Genomic DNA, 15,941 nt, shown 5'->3' with positions numbered 1-15,941 from the left:
ATTCTATATTAAAACAACACACAGTTTTACTGCGTGAGCCGATATCATACAAACAGATAATAACGCTGTAACAATACCTGGAATGATATTTATTAAACAAAATAGAATTAGTATCACTGTCAATACATTCAGTATTACAGTTTTCTGATTCATAAATTAAATTCATACAATCATTAAGTTCCATTGAAAAACAAAACACGTGTGGTGGGAATCGGGAAATGATATAAAAACAACATGATATTACATATTTCGAATATAGAATATTGACATATAGTTAACTGATAACAATTTATTAAATAACTTAAAGATATAAAAAGAAAATAATAATAATATTTACAAAAAATGGACCCGTAGGATACGTGACGGGGGAATTTTCTTGTGTTTTAGTCGAGTATATAGGAAATATATTTATTTAACAACCTCGGTGAATCTTATTTACAACTCACTAACAACCTTAGTCGTACGTTTCGAAGTTGGTTGGTTCAGAAAGTAGTGATTTTTAGCATCAGTCGTACACATTTTACTCGGCCAAAACGAATTTTTTAGTAAATTGTGTTTCGGTAAAGTTTGAGAGAGTGAAAACGTGCAATAACACAAAGGACGTGCCGTCTTAGTTATTTGCGTATTGCCAATTTAAGAGATGATTAATATTTATAGTGCCAATTTATTTGACTGGGGTGACCATTGGATGGCCTATTTGCCAGTCTGCTATTTACCTATATCTGGAATAATAATAGAATAGATTTATTTTATACAACGTAGCAGCTATATAAATAGTGTAAATTTAATCATAAACATAAAATTTGTAAATATACTTGTTTGAATTGTGACCGGCACTAAAAATGGGTGAAAAATTTCTTATCAATTAAAAAGGCTTAAAATGAATTAGTAAGATTAAGCCTACACATACAATCAGTTAAACAATGGCACCCAAAATTAACATCTAATTATTGAAATTTTAAAATGACTGATTGATATGCGTACAACGTAGGCCAATGGGTCTTACGTGATGACGATTTTGCAGACGAACTCTTCATGGAATAGGATTGATTCGAATTTTGAAAAATCTTTAGTAAGATTTTTCAAAATTCATCTTCTAAGGCGATCAAAGTTAGGATGGAAATTCTTTATTTCTGATGTTAGGAATATAAAAGGCGGTGTTTAGGTGAATAAGTAAAGATTTTTTAAATTTATCATCATAGAGGATGAAACTTCAGTAGAGAACAGGGATGAAAGTTTGCAAGAAAGTTAGTCATGTTTGAAATTCCAAATATGGAAATTATTCGGTAGGCAATGCAGTTTACCAAAAAATTCTAATATACGAGCAGTACTTTAAATGCTGAGGTAGTACTAAAAAACGATGGGTTTCCGTATATGAAATCGTCGATAAAAGATCAATACAACAAACACATAAATGAAAAATTCGTAAATATTACAGAGTTCAACGACACAAGTTCAATTGTGGTTTGAAGTTTTATAAGCACTTACGAGCTGATTATGCCAGTTTTTTAATTAACAATATCAACACAATTGACTTCTGAGTAAACCCAATATAACGCATACAATATGGTTTCTCTCGTCTAAAACATTTACCGTTTTATTAATTACTTTTAGTTTTACAAGATTTTTATTAATTATAGGACTTTAACAAAGAAGGTGATTTCCAAATTGTAATAATGTAATATTCCATACACGCAAATACGGCCACAACCATGGGAACAAAAATGGTATATCCCTTGTGCCTGTAGTTACACTGACTAACTCACTCTACAAACCTCAACAACAATATAGAGATACATATATATATAGTTTAGGCAGATTAAGTATGTATATAAAATGTAGGAGTTACGCACCTTAAGAACAATTCGCACATTACATTCGCAATTACATTTCGCGACATTATTGTTCAGCATAGTGAAGTACAAAATGCCTCCATACTTCTATCACAAATTAAAATGGGCATGCGAACAGGGAATAACCCACGAAACACGAGCATCGTCCTACTCGTTGACCATGCCGCCATATAAGACTGCTGCCTTTCGGGGAAGTTTGCTGCTGAAACATTAAATATCTTTAGAAACAAATTTAAAAAGTATTTAACAGATTCACAATTACATTCTTAACAGACATATACAATGTTTTTTTTCTTCGCATGTTTTTTTTTGTGTAAAATTGGTGTAAATTATTATCTTTTTGATATGGCCTTATGACAGCGTGACGATGCTCCTGGGCTCTTAGCAAATATGTACAGTATTTTGTCAAGCACGTTGATTGCTTGATGTAATAATTGAAACCCCCAGTCTAAAAATGTAATTAGAAATGTGTTATATAAAATTTACTATTTTTATACCCACAGCTAGCTGAGAAAAGCGCGTATTAAATGATTATGACTGTACTATATCTTACCAAATTCAATTTCATTCATAATCTATTCCATAATGAGGGATTAACAATTTATTTTCAACTTACCCCCTGTTGTAGCATTCATTTTATATTTATTTTAGTTTTAACAGTTCTTCTTTAGGTAGTTTCGTTTAGGAGACACTATTATAACTTGTAATATTAAATTATTATCAGTACATACATACGAGTATCTCGATAAGTCCCGTGACGTTTGTTAACGTTCGATCAAGCGAGCGTCCGGACTTTCACTAAGGCGTTCACTTTATTGTTATTTATATATAATCACACAAATCTTTATATTTTTTCTTTTTTTATTTATCTTGTATTTATTCACTACCTGCGACGTGACGCACGTATTGACTGGCGACCACAGAATACCAGCGTCGAAACTCATTTTACAATGATTTCAACATAAGCCGAGTGGTTTACCAATTTGGGCATCACATTCTCTGTGTCTTTTGTTATTTTGTATGTATATATTTCTATAATCTGTAAAATGTGTATGTCCAAATAAAGATTGATTTGAAAAAGAATCGTGGGCAAACCACAAAAACGGTGAAGAGAAGATATAGAAGAAACGACTAGTAAAGACTGGATAAAATCAGCACAGAATAGGAAAAAATGGAAAGAATTGGAGGAGGCCTATACCCTACGAAGGAGTTCCTATAGAATAGTTTAAAAACAAAAAAAACATTAGAATTAATCACAAAACAACACTAACATATATTTAAGAAAAAAATATAAAACTTGGTAACATTATAGGAAATAAATAAGGCTTTATTATTTACTATTATTATTATAAGTTCAGTCATATTGATAAACAGTCAAGTAGTCCGATCAATTAATATTCATTTCATAGAATAGTTTATTTCAGAATATTCAATGTAAACAATTTACATACTTTACAAATATTTGCCGGAATAACCCGATCTATAAAACGTGACTGCATATTTTGAATAATAATTTATACGCTATTTATATAAACCTCAGTTTAACTTGCTTGATTTGTATTAATAATCTCTTTCCTAAAATAGTTAAAGAAAACCAAGAACTTGCTCAGCGCTGGTGAATGAAATTCTGTCATATTGTGTATATTCACAACTACGTAAGAAGTTATGTGCCTTGTATCGGTAACTACAATAGTTTACTTATGAAATGGAACACAAAAATACTCAGCACTGTTTAGCTGTAGAAAAGGTTATAGGCTACCTATTGTAGCGCCTACTCGGGTGGATTTATAATAGTTACAATTTATAATTATTTATTCGTCAAATGCAAGTTAGCAAATAAGTATCCCTTAACGTAGGTATAATAGAAAATGTACAAATATTTCATTATGAGGGAACTTTCTCTTCGATTTATTTCTAAAAAAAAATTTTCGTAGGTTTGAAAATAAAAATAAAAAATGTTCATCTAAAATCTTCAAAAACGATTTTTCTTCTCAATGATCAACACAGTAATAACATAAATATTGATTAATAAACTGATCGATTAAAAGCGAAGTGAAGTGAGATGAGGAACGACTGACAACTTTATAAAAGGAGATAATAAAAACTATGATGGCAGGAATGAATAAAAGGCTAATGTCGTTCTTCGTATAGCGTGAAGTAAACTGATTAATATTACATTTTAAAACCGTTATCCAATTCTTATAGAGCATAAATTACTCGTTCCCAAGCGTATGGAGGTGTTTTACAAACTTTAGATTTAGTTATAGTAACCCGACTTTGTTTGTGTGGAAATAAGTTGGTCTTTAGTCCATTCCACGAGTCAAACTCCTAAGGAACGAAATACTCATACCTTATTGGTCGCTGCGCGAGGCTAGAGGTAAACGAGAGAAATCCGGTATGTAAGACAATCCTAAGAAATGATTTGCCGCATAAAAGTCCAATAGTGTTAAGTGACCAATGAGTACACAGGAACAATTATCTTTGGGAGCTCGTTTCGTGGAATGGATTTTAGATTATTTTGGATATGTTTGAGATAAAAAGTGTTGTAAAACAGATAATATTGTCTCGTGTACAAAATGACAGGTGGTGGCAAACTAGTCGTAAGTGAAACGTTAAGATGGGGATAAGAGGTACACACAGCTCAACCGCCCCGTCGCCGCTTAGACTATTAAATAACGAAACAAAAATACAAGTTCATGTGCCCATTACATAACTTGAATATCAAAATAAAACCCCAATCACCTATACAAACGAAAAAAAATTTACCAACCCAGATTAAAATTGCAACCCCTCACAAATCTCGTCGACAGCTACCGTTCTGTGCCAAGCCAACAAGCAGAATGCCCCCTAGTCAGACATATACCGCTTTTCTATTGTTATATTAGAAATGAGTTGCCTAAATACATATATACTAATTTTAAAACCTCATCCCATATAAATATGCATACATACGTATCACGTAAAACATAATTATAATGTTTGTTATATTTTAAATAAAATAAAAAAATCAATAATTACAAAATAACTGAACGATAATTGCTATAATAATAGTTATTTCCAATTGTGTATGTAAGACCAAAGCTATTCTTCTCTAAGATTGGGAAATATCAATCGGATATAAAATATTATTCAACAAAATATTTCTATAATTCCAAACATAATACGATACCGCATTTTCAATATGTCAGGGTTTTTGCGGATTACAACTATCGGATTCGCTTTTGTAGCAGCTCGACTCTCGATATGATGTTTAATATAAGAGAAAGGCTACATTGGGTGAACAGACAACCATTTCACTTCTAAAACACGAGATCGAACGATAATGGACTTTAACACGTTCATTATAAAGTTGAACTTTCGTCATTCAGATGTAAAATTAACTCGGGCATGCATGCTAAAGATTTTTTGCGCGAGAAAGGGAAATGGGACGTGTGATATGTAAATTTAGGTATCTTTTTATAGGTTACAGATAATTCGAGGGCGTCGGGATGAAAATGGTGCGAAACCGATTTGTTATTTCTCCTTCTTGTCAGTATGCCGCGGTTTATTTTGCGACCAATAATGATGTTCTGTCTCGTTTGTTTGCTATATTTCTTTATTTCCTTTGACATTGTTTATGGGAATCATATTATATGTTAATACGAAAAGTTGTTTGCTTGTTTGAACGCTGAACTCTATCATATTTGTTCGTCGTTTATTAAACGTATAATATCTGGTCTTGTTGCCTCCTCGTCTGACAGGAGGGCTCAATTTTGCCCAGAGGATCGGCATTGCGATTGAAGGGGGAAATATTGCTAGCATTCTTGCTACAATTCCAACCGGTCATGTTTCATATAGTAATTACTTTTAATTTTAATTTGTATATAATTAAGTCCTTAATGTAAATAATTATTACGTAAATAAAAGTGAAATATCGTTACTGATGGCAACTAAGATTAATAAGAAAATGGATCATCAATGAATTAGAGAAAATGTTTTCGTAAATAGCCTATAGCAATATTTACATCATCATCATCAGCAGCAGCCAATACTCGTCCACTGCTGGACATAGGCCTCTCCAATTGCACGTCACTGTGATCTTTATTCGGCTACTCGCATCCAGCTCCTGCCAGCCCTCTTACATAATATTATCTAATATTTACATACAACATTTTATATACAAACTTGTATTCACGAAAACCGTATCGAAATCAGTTGAATGGACTAAAAAATAAAGTTGAGATACAGATAGACATAGAAAGCGACTTTGTTATATACTATATATTATAGTTTATAAATATTATCTTATTGTTTAGAGAATTTAAAAGTTTTGTGTTTCCGCTAATCAATTAAGTGTCTATGGGTACCCATGCAGGTGTCTATGGGTGGTGATGGTAATTTACCTTTAGGTGTAAAACGTGTGCTCTATTATATGCTTATTCTTATGTTTAACATATTTAAATCATATATTTAGTACATAATGTGTTAAATCTCATTCGTTACACGTCCTTTGAAGATGCTGATATCAAGCGACGTAAAATGAGCTCGGAGCGAAGCGCAATTTTAACTTAAATATCCTTTGCTTGTTTACCGAGATTAACAGCAAGAATGTTTTAAAGGTTTAGAAGGTGAAATGCTATTTTTGGCAATATTTGCCGTTTGAAATACTTTTCGTCATTTCCAAGACGACAAAGACGAAGTTGATTGTTATAATAATAAACTGTCTCCGTGAGAAAACTCAGACACAGAGAAATAGGCTATTACTAAAAAAATATTTCGTATGTAGGCAAGAAATATTATATTGACATTTTCACCCGCGTAGCTGCTGGAGTAGGATGTGTGAACCGGTTTAACAACAGCGTCTCAACTTTTCTCCGACGTTTTAACTTGTATTAAATTGTGTTTATCCTGTTAATTTGCAATCAGCAAAATAAAACATACGCATATTATCTGTAATCAGTAGTTTTTCAAACAAAATGCACTTTAATAGAATCGCTCCTCCATTACTTCTTACACTAGTGTTTACTTACTAAAAAGTTCGTTTTCCTGTCTACAAGCGCTCAAAGTTTGCCGAATAACCCCTGTAATCAGACTAGCACACTTGTCGCTGGTAACGTTGAATCGAAAACATTTTGTCCGATAAAATACGGATTATATATTTTTAAAATATGAACATATGAAATTTATTAATAAAGTTTAAAGTTCTTGACGAAGAATTAAAGTGTAGATGTCTAGGTTAAAGAAATCTCAAATGTTTTTTCCATTTCATATAAAAATGAAAGCAATGCAATGCGGTAAATTGCATCAATACTCTGAAAAGATGAAGAATTATATTGAAAGAAGTACAAAAAAAAATATTTGTTATATAAATAAGTAAATAAAATATTTGAATGTAAGCACGCTTACACAATTTTCAGTAAAAGATTAATAATAATAATACAAACAAAACACAAACACTTTTTTTTTTAATTTTTTATCGATACTCTTCGATATTTTTTTCACCCGATTTAAATCTCGCTTGATTGAAAGCGAAAAAGATGACGAAAACTTCGCCTGTCGAAGCAAAGTCCTCTTATAAAGAAGACAACGACTTTTATCAAATTCACTTTTATCGGTAATTTTTAAATAAAATTAGATCAAAATATATCTACATTATTCAAATAATATTTCTAAATAGTTATTTATACAAATTTAAATTAAATTTCTCGTTGCTTTAAATTTTACAGAGAAAACGACTAAAACTATTATTTATCCTTCGTAAAACTCAACAAATACTAACTCCACCTGTTTATAATTATAATCTTCAGCTGTCTATACCCATTAATTCACGACTTAGTGAACAGTAAGCTAAAATTAGTTAATGTTCAAGTATTCCATCGATTCATACTGAAACGGACCTTAAATCGATTGGGCAACGTTCATTTCACCTTGCGAACATAGATATTGCACAAAAAACTACAAAATACAAGTATAAGGAAGTAGGTCACAGTGATTCTCAAGACAATGGCTGTGAAGCGCTCTGTGATAAACGACACGGTGATGAGTAGGTGGAAAACCCTTGGAAATTAAATGTGTTCCCATGATAAACGAGCGCTTCTACAGCAAGGCATGCTTCTTTATTTAATTTACTTCAATATTACTTGTTTAAAAGGCTGGTATATACAGTCTATTCCAATCACAAGAGGTTAAAAGAAAAATAAACAACATTTTATATCGAAATTAAGTGATACCATTTGTCGAGAGCTTCAATAATCAATGATACTCAAAATTGATTTGCGAAAACATTGTTGTCGGAATTTGGAAGTAAAATTAAAGTAGATAAGTAGTTAATACGAATAGTGTCTTATAATTAAATATATATTAATCGAGAACTGTTTTAAGTAACATGGTAACTGAGCTATTATCGAACTGCATGGAATACGTAAATCTAAGGTTTGTATATCTTTATTCCTCCTTCAATTGGATGCGTTGGATATTTCATTGAATTTGTTGGAAGTTAAAAATGTCTCTTTTTTATATTAATAATATTATTATTTTGGAAATATTAAGCATTTCAAGTAGTTATGAAAATAAACATCATTATTATTAGCAATGTTCTCACATACACCCATAACAAATAATTGCTCAATATTGGCACGTTATGTCGATAACGAGATTATATGTTATCTTATAAACAAAAAATCCTTCAAGATGAAGTTAAGTGTAAACAAAAAACATTAATATTATATTTAGTATTCGTTTCGTTTGGTGGTAGGGCTTTGTGCGAGTCTCCCTGTGTAATTACCACCCATTCATTAGATATTCTATTGCCATACAGCCATATTACTGTTGTATGCTTCCAGTTTGAAAGTTGAGTGATCCAGTGTACTCAAACTGTAGCCTCAAAGGACATCTTAGGTCCCAAGGTTGGTGGCGCATTGGTGTGATATAGGGAATGGTTAATATTTCTAAATGTGGTGGTGGTGGCTAGTTGACTACTTACCACCAGGTGTCCATTTCTAAAAAGATAAATAGTAACAATAGTTGATTGGTTTTTGTCAAATGATGACACATGACATCTAATTTTATCAAATGATTAATTGTTGATTGCTTGTGATTATATGATTGTAGGAATAAACATTAGATATTTTATTTACAAATGTTTAGCAAAACATCAAGAATAATCGTCAAATAAAGTCTACTAAATACAGACAGTGTTATCGCTAAGCGCCGTCATAGTTACATCAATGATATTTCTTTTCATTCCCGAAAGCAATAAAGGTTCTTATTAGCTGATGTTTCGTGAGTCGTGACGAATGCAAGCTATTTGCCAACAGGAGTGAGTTATGGTGGGAATCGCAATGCGGTAAGAGGCAACACGCGGCATTGGCGCTAACGCTGCGTATTTATGTCTAAGTCCTAAGTCTGACTTCTCAAGATTTCAACACTAATTGCTTGAAGGTTCTTTTACATAAATAGATAATTAAATTCTCGCGTCTGTACTTTTTTATATATAAAAAGGAGCGGCACGTCAAGTATTGTACTTGAACTTCCACTAAATGCACTCAAATTTAATAATAATAATATAAAAAAAATAAATGATTAAAAAGTATTAGTTTGACAAATGTATGGATTGAATGATTGCTGGTTCGTGTTTATAAAAAAAGTACTGGTACTACTTCAGTACAGTACAGTAACAGCCTGTTAATTTCCCACTGCTCGGCTAAGGCCTCCTGTCCCTTTGAGGAGAAGGTTTGGAGCTTATTCCACCACGCTTCTCCCATGCGGTTTAGTGGATACACGTGTGGCAGAATTTCGTTGAAATTAGAAACATGCAGGTTTCCTCATGATGTTTTCCTTCACTGCCGAGCACGAGATGAATTATAAACACAAATTAAGCACATGAAAATTCAATGAATAGGAGGTAACGTGTCACGATTCAAAAGTATTTTTAAAAGTAAATTTCATTAAAAGATGTATAAATAAGTAAGTAAGTTAAGTATAAATAATACATCCATCCGTATATAATGTTCACAAATAATTCGGTGCATCACTAGAACTGGAAACACTTATAAAATCTTCATCAACATTCAACAATATCGAAAAATTCGTAAATGTAAATGTGCTTTGGTCCAATATTCCTATTTGATATTGGGCATTCCGTTCATTTTATTTTACCATCACCTTGTCCATAATCCGACGAAATATATATTTGAAAATCTTAGTTATTAAAAATAACTGATTTAGGAAGCACTGATGTATTTTATTGGGTTTTACTTATATAGATTTGTATCTAAGTACGTATACACGTCATTTCGTGACGACATGTATGGCGTGCCGAGGTGGTAACACGTTGGCACCACGGTCCCTTTTGCACATAAATCTTGATGGTGACCATCCGCTGGTCCCTTATTCTACTGCTAAAAAGCAATACAACAAAAAATGGGTTCGATTTAAAGGTTCGATGAACGACTGAACCGGTAGAATTTTAATTTGATATCCCATGTGTGAAGCTGTATTGACGGTATTAGGAGTGCTTAACTTTTATTGCAGCGCTGTTGTCTGTGTGCAAAGATGAAACGTTACCATTTGTAAAACCTAATTACTCGTAAAACCAATTAATAAAAGGTCAAAACGTTTTTTCAAATGCGAATAAAGCATAAACAATATGACCATAAGTATCATTGTATACATCTGTCTACGTCCATCGTACGAGAAAAAGGGTAACTGTGTTTTTTGCTGGTTCGTCCCGGTATTTTAAATGAAAACAAATAATTGATTTAGATTTTCATGGCTTACGAATTTCGGTCTATTTTTTTTTTTTGTATTAGGAAACTTATATGAGAATTGGTTATAGTGAAGTATTTTTTACCAAAATAATCACGAATTATGTCACAGATGAAATAGTCCCGAATGATTATTTTAAGACTCGAAGAAATATTTGTCCATTCATAAAACATAGTATTCTATAGATGAAATTATATCAAAAATTAAATAATAAATTAACTCATAAAATATTTTACTGTTGAAAAATTTGCGAGGCGAGGTGAAATGTGCGAATCGCAATGCGGTATGAGGTCACACGCGACCGTGACACTGCGGGTTTCCGACTGACTTTCTGAGGTTTTTCGCTCTAATTACTTCAACGCATTTATCAGTGGAGCGACACGTATAGTGTATAAATACCTATATCTACCTCACTTATAAATATAATTAAAATCACATGTTGAGGGGTAGAAGAGTAAGACACAATGAAATGAGCAAACTAAGGTTGCGTGTTCACATCACGTCGGGGATACCAGTTTGGGGGTAAATATATAAGGTAAAAACAAATATTATTATTAAATACATAAAGGTAAATATTATAATAAAAATTAAAATGGGATAATGATCCCACACATGTATTTATAATATTGGAATTTGGACGCGCAATTAGCCGTCTGAACATCGGTTACTACTGCAGATAGACAGTGGCACCATAAGAAATATTAACGACTTCTGACATAGTCAATACTCCACCTTGGAAGCTAAGATGTTATCTCTTATGCCTCCAATTAGACTGACTCACTCACTCTTGTCACCGGAACACAATACTGAGTATTGCTATTTAGCAGTATAATATCTGATGAATGATTGGTACCTACCCAAACGGGTTCGCACGAAGTCCTAAAACCAATCACAGTTAAGAAAGTGAACATTTAAACAATGACGTGTCTTCTTCTTAATGACAGAAAATATTAAATTAATATTTGATTAAACTAATGACAGAACCTATAGACGGCGTTTGTAAATGCCATAAATTCCAAATAAAATTCGATAAAGAAATAGGAGCAAACCACATCATCCGTTGATCATGTATCACAGATCAACGATCACGGTATTGAAAATACCTAATTTCTCACAAATAAGTTTTTACAAAAACTAGCAACCACAATTATAATTATTTTACCCTCCGGTATTGTTCGATATAAATTATGAAGTACAATAGTCATACTAACAAATCAATATATTAATATTGACAAACAGAATACAATACGTGTATGAAAACAGCAATGAAACCACGAAATAAGTAAGGCCGTTATTTATTAAGAAGACGAATCTTTCACTATTTCAGTGATTACCATAAAAGTTCACAGACACGTATTTTTCGGATACGGTTCATGGAATTGATTTTATATTAACTCACCTTGAGATGGCCTTTATTTTGTCTACATAGTAATAAAACAGAGTCACTTCTCGCCGTCTGTACGCTTAAATTTTTAAACTACGTAACGGATTCGAATGCGGTTATCATCAATAAATAGAGTTATTCTAAAGAAAGGTTTATTTGAATAATACAAGCATACTATATTGGAGAAAATGCGAAAATCCGTCAACTTTCCTAGCCGAAATAAAATAAGACATTTTCTTTTAATGATTGTTCTTCCATAATTAAAAATTAAAAGAAGTAATTAAATGTACTTATGCGAGTATTTAAATAAACCTTACGATTTTATTTAAATCATGTGACATTTTGTAATTGTCCCACTGAAGTGTAAACTTCTCATGATAAGAAGGAGGTTTATTAGTATTCCATTACGCCACTCTGATTGGTGGATATATGTTAAATAATAAGGTATTAATATCAGGTACACAGACATACCTTTTTAAGTAACAATTGTGATGTATTCTACTTTGTTTAATAGATTTATTTACAATCACCCACACTTAAATATTTACACAATTATTAAGTATAAATTTATTATCTTAGTGTAGATATTACTTAAAAGTAAACAAAAACGAAAAGTGCAAAACAAACAAAAAAATTGATTATAAAAGGAAGAAATAAAAATATACTTCCTAAAGTTGTGAATAGAATCTGCGTGAATGTCAACAGAAGGACACTCCTGGCTCAGGAGTTTCCACAGGGCCCAACCCAAAATCGGGAATTAGTGATGAAGATGTATTCCTGACAGTTTTCAAGCATGCTGGCAATTTACAAGGAAGACTAACGAATTACAAAGATAATATTATACGGTAAAAGTATAATAATTTATAATACGTAATTAGAAGTGATTTTTTTAACTATTTTACTTCTGGTCTAGTCGGATTTAACGGTCTGACCAGCCACTAGACTAACAAGTATCAATTATAAGTAGCTAAACATAATTATTTATATTAACAGATAAGTTCAACCTAAAAATGTCTATTTAAAATATATTCTATATATTTTTTTGTACCAAAAACCAAATAATTTCGTGTCAAGAGTACGTACGTACGTACGTAACGACAATTCGGACACACGAGTTAATTGGCTCAGCACTCAGGGAGCGAAACTCCAACGACACAACTCGAGTGCGAGTTGAAATTGGCATTCGATATAAATATCAAATAAATGACTATGCATAAATATAAATACGCAGATAGAATTAACCGACATATACTGCTATTACACGGTGCCCATTAATGTATGACAATATTTAGATGTGTGTGTACGTGTACATATAATAATATATAGACACGAACAAATAAAAGTATATAAAGAAGTTTACAATATAACATAAATAGATGTGTAAACAATAAAATCAAGATATAAGTACTTAAACGTTCACGTTGTACAAAGAAACTCTAAACTGTGTGTTCAACTTCGTAAAGTGCTCTTCGTAACTTAAATTCTAAATATACGTATCACGTACAAAGTCACAGGGATAAAAGATAGGAGTGGAAGCACAGAACGGCTCGCCAATTCAGAACGGTTGAAGAGGTCTCATAGAAAGATAACCCCGCAAAAACACGCCTGAAAAGGGTTGAATGGTAAGCTAATGGAATACCGTACAAGTTTAAGTGCTATTTAATTATATTCCGCTTTAATTTGAATAAGAAGATTAATGGATATTTGCGGTAAATTAGTAAGTAAAAATAATACTTATTCATATTATTTATAGTTTTCACAATCGCGATACAAACGAATTTATGAAGCGAATCTTCGTAAACAGTTATACTTAAAGTATTATTTCTAAATTAGATCGTACTCAATGTATGAATCCTTAAATGTAAACATCATATTTAATATAACATACATGAAGAATTGTTAATAAGAAAAATGACCATATCGACTTAAAATGAAACTTCGAAGAAAACCAAGTCCTTGTGACGTGAGCTTGTGTAATTTCAGGCACATACATATTGTTTCTATAAATAAAACAATATGATAGGGGAACATAACTTAACTATACACGAGCCAGTCAATCAACACGGCCCACGTACATATATAGGAGATTACACTGAGCAGGAAGTACGTCATATATATATATATATGCCAGAAATAACAAGACGAGATTAAGGCGTAGGTAGTCATTTGCAATTTTTCGCTTAAATTAAAAAAAATATTTGAAATTTATTTTATGTTGGATTTAAATGGCAAATAAAACAAAGTCATAACCGTCACAAGGGACATAAACATGCTAGAATGAACCGAGAAAGAACCGAATAGATATTGAGAATGTTATATTGAACTACAGGAACTCCTAATATAAATAGCACATCTTTTGTAAAAAAAAACTTGCCGCGATAATAAAATAATTTCCAATAATTCCTCATATTTTAGTTTTCGTCGAACCAAATCCACGAAACGTTAACCAAATGTAATATCACGAATCGATGAACTGTAGCATGAGCACAGCTCGTTGATTCGACACTCGAAATAATGATACTTTAGCAGCACAAGCGTTAACGTCGCTTGACACGTTCTGCGGTGACTTCTCTGAAGCTAAAATAAGCTTCTTCACCACACGAATATAGGCTTAAAATCAATGCTATGAAAATGTACTAATCATTTTTTGTAATTATATACATGCAATTACATAATTCTAAATTGAGTCGTATATATTTATTTTGACGCTGTTCAGATTAGAGATTTATAATATTTAAATTGTCTGATGAAGGTTTCACCATAAAACAAACATTTCGACTTATAACTATATTATATGGTTTAATGCTCTGGACAAAGGGATGGGACGAGATTAAAACCAATAATTTACAACGGCCATTAAGATAGGACACATCCGAACAACATAGCTTTGCGAGCGAGCTTTACCGCTTGAGATAGCGTAGCGCTTGTAGCTCTTATACTTGTAGCACGCTGAGCGCTACGAGCTACAACTTTCGTTGCGTATTTTATGTATAAACGAACGTTATGGTAAATATATCAATATTCTGGTATAACAGTTAAGTTTGCTCCTATTGTTAAATTGCTATTTTTTTTACTGTAGAGATCAAAATGATTCTCATTACAAATTTACTGCTTGATAAATAAAGCAGCGTTGATATTTATTTTAACTCTAGAGTAAGGGATCGATCGATCTTAAAGAATTTGTTAGGGTTGTCCAACCTCTCGATTGTATGTAAGAGAAAAAATAATTTTATTTTCATATATTTTAATAACATTTGATAAATATTTCAGATAAGATTTTCCTATAACAACAGGAATTTAGGGCTTCTATTCTATATATATAATATTCTTCTTAAAGTAATCAGAAAAGACAACGAAAAAAATTTAACAATTTTCTATTGGTTAATTTTTATATTACGTTCAAAAGTTGTCTCAGGTATTAAAATTTATTGTGTTATATATTGTAAATATTAAATAAAACATTATTAACTGAATGTGATTGTAAATCAAAATAACTAAAAATCAACTTATTGCAAATCAAACAATTTTATTATATTAATTATTATGATTAGTAGCTTTTTGTATGAATGTTAAAGTTCCGACAATTTAAATTTTAAAATATAAGTTTAAATTCACGTACCATCGTATCTTATGGCTGCACGGTCTCTTAAGCTATGTATATTCATTTTAAACCGGTTTCTTAAGGAGCTTTCTACACGTACTCGACTTTCGCAGGTGAAAATTCTGGCAGAATTCCGATTAGTCACTTAAGAAAATTGCCTTGACTTGAATTCGGATTAAAATAAAAATATACTGTTTTCGATATTTAAATTAACTTATTTTTGAAACTGCCCGTGGTTCTGGCTGGTGGTTCGTGGTTGTACTTCGTGGTAGGACTTCGTGGTAGGACTTTGTGCAAGCCCGTGTACCTACCATACAGTCATCAGATGTTCTACCGCCAAACAGCAGTACTCAGTATT

General features: G+C 31.7%; 1 protein-coding gene across 1 annotated transcript in view; it reads left to right on the top strand.

Moving 5' to 3' along the window:
* Positions 1 to 15,941, top strand: part of LOC113397385 (protein O-mannosyl-transferase TMTC1-like) — a 169,153-nt gene that overhangs the window by 59,744 nt on the left and 93,468 nt on the right. The window lies entirely within an intron of this gene.

This window comes from Vanessa tameamea, chromosome 3 (assembly GCF_037043105.1).
Source record: "Vanessa tameamea isolate UH-Manoa-2023 chromosome 3, ilVanTame1 primary haplotype, whole genome shotgun sequence".
Classification (NCBI taxonomy): domain Eukaryota; kingdom Metazoa; phylum Arthropoda; class Insecta; order Lepidoptera; family Nymphalidae; genus Vanessa; species Vanessa tameamea.
Note: the sequence above shows the minus strand (reverse complement) of the source record. Positions and strands in the feature narration are given on the sequence as shown.